The sequence below is a fragment of the Phasianus colchicus genome, chromosome 31, assembly GCF_987193195.1.
Source record: "Phasianus colchicus chromosome 31, bPhaCol1.hap1.1, whole genome shotgun sequence".
NCBI classification, from domain to species: Eukaryota; Metazoa; Chordata; class Aves; order Galliformes; family Phasianidae; genus Phasianus; species Phasianus colchicus.
Genome location: NC_143466.1, coordinates 2,195,892 through 2,201,891, shown reverse-complemented (window position 1 = coordinate 2,201,891; position 6,000 = coordinate 2,195,892).

The following is a 6,000-nucleotide window of genomic DNA, read 5'->3' as shown; positions in this document are numbered from 1 at the left end:
TTGGGGTCATTTTTGTGTCATTTTTCGGTCATTTTGGGGCATTTTGGGGCATTTTGGGGTCATTTTGGGGCATTTTGGGGCATTTTGGGGCATTTTGGGGTCATTTTGGGGTCATTTTGGGGTCATTTTTGGTCATTTTGGGTCATTTTGGGGCATTTTGGGGTCATTTTGGGGTCATTTTTGGGGCATTTTGGGTCATTTAGGGGCATTTTGGGGTCATTTTGGGTCATTTTGGGTCATTTTGGGGCATTTTGGGGCATTTTGGGTCATTTTTGGGTCATTTTTGGGTCATTTTGGGGCATTTTGGGGTCATTTTTGGGTCCTTTTGGGTCATTTTTGGGTCATTTTGGGTCATTTTGGGGCATTTTGGGATCATTTTTGGGTCTTTTTTGGGGTATTTTGGGGCATTTTGGGTCATTTTTGGGTCATTTTTGGGCATTTTGGGGCATTTTGGGGTCATTTTTGGGTCATTTTTGGGGCATTTTGGGTCATTTTGGGGCATTTGGGGTCATTTTTGTGTCATTTTTTGGTCATTTTTGGGCATTTTGGGGTCATTTTTGGGTCATTTTGGGTCATTTTTGGGTCCTTTTGGGGCATTTTGGGGTCATTTTTGGGTCTTTTTTGGGTCATTTTTGGGTCATTTTGGGGCATTTTGGGGCATTTTGGGGCATTTTTGTGTCATTTTTTGGTCATTTTTGGGCATTTTGGGGTCATTTTTGGGTCATTTTGGGTCATTTTGGGGTCATTTTTGGGTCTTTTTTGGGGCATTTTGGGTCATTTTTGGGTCATTTTTGGGTCATTTTGGGTCATTTTTGGGTCATTTTGGGGCATTTTGGGGTCATTTTTGGGGCATTTTGGGTCATTTTGGGGCATTTTGGGGTCATTTTGGGTCATTTTGGGTCATTTTGGGGCATTTTGGGTCATTTTGGGTCATTTTGGGGCATTTTGGGGCATTTTGGGGTCATTTTGGGTCATTTTGGGGCATTTGTGGTCATTTTTGTGTCATTTTTTGGTCATTTTGGGGCATTTTGGGGTCATTTTGGGTCATTTTTGGGTCATTTTTGGGTCATTTTGGGGCATTTTGGGGTCATTTTTCGGTCATTTTGGGGCATTTTGGGGCATTTTGGGTCATTTTTGGGTCATTTTGGGGCATTTTTGGGTCATTTTTGGGTCATTTTTGGGTCTTTTTTGGGGTCGTTTTGGGTCATTTTTGGGTCATTTTTGGGTCATTTTGGGGCATTTTGGGTCATTTTTGTGTCATTTTTTGGTCATTTTGGGGCATTTTGGGGTCATTTTGGGTCATTTTTGGGTCATTTTGGGTCATTTTGGGGCATTTTGGGGCATTTTGGGTCATTTTGGGGCATTTTGGGGTCATTTTTGGGTCCTTTTTGGGTCATTTTGGGGCATTTTGGGTCATTTTTGGGTCATTTTGGGTCATTTGGGGCATTTTGGGTCATTTTGGGTCATTTTGGGGCATTTTGGGGTCATTTTTGGGTCCTTTTTGGGTCATTTTGGGGCATTTTTGGTCATTTTGGGGCATTTTGGGGTGAAGCAGGGGTGGATTTTGGGCGGATTTTGGGGGATTTTGGGGGATTTTGGTCCATTTTTGGTCCATTTTTGGTCCATTTTGGTCCCTTTCCGTTTTTTTCTCCTCTGTTTCCATGGCAACCATTGATGCCCCCCCCCCCCCAATTAACACCACCTTGTTAATTAACCCCTCCCGTAATTAAGCCCTCCCTCCCAATTAACCCCTCCCCCAATTAACCCTCCCCCAATTAACCCCTCCCCCAATTAACCCCTCCCCCAATTAACCCCTCCCCCAATTAACCCCCCAATTAACCCCGCCTTAATTAACCCCGCCTTAATTAACCCCCCGTTAAAGTAACCCACCCCCAATTAACCCCCCTAATTAACTCCCCAGCCCTTCCCCATTAACCCCCCCCAATTAACCCCCCCCAATTAACCCCCCCCAATTAACCCCCCCAATTAATCCTTCCCCTAATTAATCCCCCCCAAATTAACCCTCCCAATTAATTCCCTACACAATTAACCCCTCCCCAATTAACCCCCCATTAATCCACCTCCAATTAACCCCCTCCCAATTAATCCCCCCCAATTAACTCCCTCCAATTAACCCCCTCATCATTAATCCCTCCTAATTAACCCTCCCCCCAATTAACCCCTCAATTAACCCGCCCAATTAACCCCTCTTCCAATCACCACCCCCAATTAACCACCCCCAATTAACCCCAAACCCAATTAACCCCCTCCTAATTACCCCCCCAATTAACCCCCACCAATTAATCCCTCCCAATTAACCTCACCCCCAATTAACCCCTCCCCTAATGAACCCCACCAATTAATCCCCCAATTAACCCCCCAATTAACGCCCCCCCAATTAACTGCCTCCAAATTAACCCCACCCCCTCCAATTAATCCTTCCCCCAATTAACCCCCACCCAATTAATCCCCCCCTCAATTAAACCCCTCCCCAATTAACCCTTTATTAATCCACCTCCAATTAACCCCCTCCCAATTAATCCCCCCCAATTAACTCCCTCAATTAACCCCCTCATAATTAATCCCTCCTAATTAACCCTACCCCCAATTAACCCCTCAATTAACTCCCCCCTAATTAACTCCTCCCCCAATTAACCCCTCAATTAACCGCTCCCCAATTAACCCCCCCCAAACAACCCTCCTAATTAACGCCCTCCCAATTAAACCCCTCCCAATTAACCCCACCCCCTCCAATTAACCCCTCCCCCAATTAACCCCCCTAATTAACCCCCCCAATTAACCCTCCCCCAATTAACCACCCCCAATTAACCTCTCGCCAATTAACGCCCCTCCCCCAATTAATTCATCCCCTCCCCCAATTAACCCCTCTTCCAATCACCCCCCCCAATTAACCCCCCCAATTAACCCCAAACCCAATTAACCCCCTCCCAATTAATCCCCCCTCAATTAAACCCCTCCCTAATTAATTCCCCATTAATCCACCTCCAATTAACCCTCACCCAATTAATCCCCCCCAATTAACTCCCTCCAATTAACCCCCACCAATTAATCCCTCCTAATTAACCCCTCCCCCAATTAACCCCCCTAATTAACCCCCCTAATTAACCCCCCCCAATTAACCCGCCCCCAATTAACCACCCCCAATTAACCTCTCGCCAATTAACGCCCCTCCCCCAATTAATTCATCCCCTCTCCCAATTAACCCCCTAATTAACCCCTCCCCCAATTAACCCCCCCAATTAAACACCCCCAATTAACCCCAAACCCAATTAACCCTCCCCCAATTAATACCCCCGATTAACACCCCTCCCTAATTAAACCCCCCAATTAACCCCACCCCCTCCAATTAACTCCCCCAATTAATTCCCCCCTCCAATTAACTCTCCCCCCAATTAACTCCGCTAATTAATCCCCCCCACCCAATTAACCTCACCCCCAATTAACCCCTTCCCTATTGAACCCCACCAATTAATGCCCCCAATTAACCCCAAACCCAATTAGCCCTCTCCCTAATTAACTCCGCCCCAATTAACATCCCTCTCCAATCAACCCCCCCCAATTAACCCCACTAATTACCCCTCTCCCAATTAATGCCCCCTCAGTTAACTCCCCCAATTAACCCCCCTAATTAACCCCCCCAATTAACCTCCCCCAATTAACCCCAAACCCAATTAATCCCCTCCCAATTAATTCCCCATTAATCCACCTCCAATTAACCCCCACCCAATTAATCCCCCTCAATTAACTCCCCCAATTAACCCCCACCAATTAACGCCCCCCTAATTAACCACCCCAATTAACATCCCTCTCCAATTAACCCCCCTCAATTAACGCCACCCCCTCCAATTAACCCTCCCCCTAATTAACTCCCCCAATTAACCTCCCCCAATTAACCCCAAACCCAATTAATCCCCTCCCAATTAATTCCCCTCCATTTAACCATCCCCCAATTAACCCCTCCCCAATTAACCCCCCATTAACCCCCCTAATTAACCCTCCCCCAAATTAACCCCCCCAATTAATTCCCTTGCAATTAACCCCTCCCCAATTAATCCCCCATTAATCCCCCCTAATTAACCCTCCCCCTAATTAACCCCCCCCAATTAATCTCCCCAATTAACCCCCCCAATTAATTCCCCTGCAATTAACCCCTCCCCACTTAACCCCCTAATTAATCCACCTCCAATTAACCCCCACCCAATTAATTCCCCTCAATTAACTCCCCCAATTAACCCCTACCAATTAATCCCCCTAATTAACCCCCACCAATTAACCCCCCTAATTAAGCCCCCCAATTAACCCCCCCAATTAACCTCCCTCTCCAATTAACCCCCCCTCAATTAACGCCACCCCCTCCAATTAACCCTCCCCCTAATTAACTCCCCCAATTAACCTCCCCCAATTAACCCCAAACCCAATTAATCCCCTCCCAATTAATTCCCCTCCATTTAACCATCCCCCAATTAACCCCTCCCCAATTAACTCCCCATTAATCCCCCCTAATTAACCCTCCCCCTAATTAATCCCCCCAAATTAACCCCCCCAATTAATTCCCCTGCAATTAACCCCTCCCCACTTAACCCCCTAATTAATCCACCTCCAATTAACCCCCACCCAATTAATTCCCCCAATTAACCCCCAGCAATTAACCCCCCCCAATTAACCTCCCCAATTAACATCCCTCTCCAATTAACCCCCCCCAATTAACCCCACCCCCTCCAATTAACCCTCCCCCTAATTAACTCCCCCAATTAACCTCCCCCAATTAACCCCTCTCCCAATTAACTCCCCAATTAATCCCCCCAATTAGTGCCCCCCCCAATTAACTCGCCCCCCAATTAAACCCCTCCCAATTAACCCCATCCCCCCCTATTCAATTAACCCTCCCCCAATTAATTCCCCCCAATTAATTCCCTACGCAATTAACCCTCCCCAATTAACCCCTCCCCAATTAACCCCCCATTAATCCCCCCTAATTAACCCTCCCCCTAAGTAATCCCTTCCAATTAACCCCCCCAATTAATTCCCCTGCAATTAACCCCTCCCCACTCAACCCCCTAATTAATCCACCTCCAATTAACCCCCACCCAATTAATCCCCCTCAATTAACTCCCCCAATTAACCCCTACCAATTAATCCCCCTAATTAACCCCCACCAATTAACCCCCCCAATTAACCTCCCTCTCCAATTAACCCCCCCTCAATTAACCCCACCCCCTCCAATTAACCCTCCCCCTAATTAACTCCCCCAATTAACCTCCCCCAATTAATCCCTCCCCCAATTAACTCCCCAATTAATCCCCCCAATTAGTGCCCCCCCCAATTAACTCGCCCCCCAATTAAACCCCTCCCAATTAACCCCATCCCCCCCTATTCAATTAACCCTCCCCCAATTAATTCCCCCCAATTAACCCCCCATTAATCCCCCCTAATTAACCCTCCCCCTAATTAATCCCCTGCAATTAACCCCCCCAATTAATTCCCCTGCAATTAACCCCTCCCCACTTAACCCCCTAATTAATCCACCTCCAATTAACCCCCACCCAAGTAATCCCCCTCAATTAACTCCCCCAATTAACCCCCACCAATTAACCCCCCCTAATTAAGCCCCCCAATTAACCCCCACCAATTAACCCCCCCCAATCAACCCCCCCCAATTAACATCCCTCTCCAATTAACCCCCCCTCAATTAACGCCACCCCCTCCAATTAACCCTCCCCCCAATTAACTCCGCTAATTAACCCTCCCTCAATTAACCCCCTCCCCAATTAATTCCCCCAATTAACCCCTCCCCCAATTAACCCCCTAATTAACCCCCACCCAATTAACACCCCTTCCGATTAACACACCCCCCAATTAACCCCACCCCCTCCAATTAACCCTCCCCACATATTAACCCCCCTCCCCAATCAATTAATTAACCCCCTCCCCAAACTAATTAACCCCCTCCCCCAATTAATTAACCCCCTCCCGTAATGA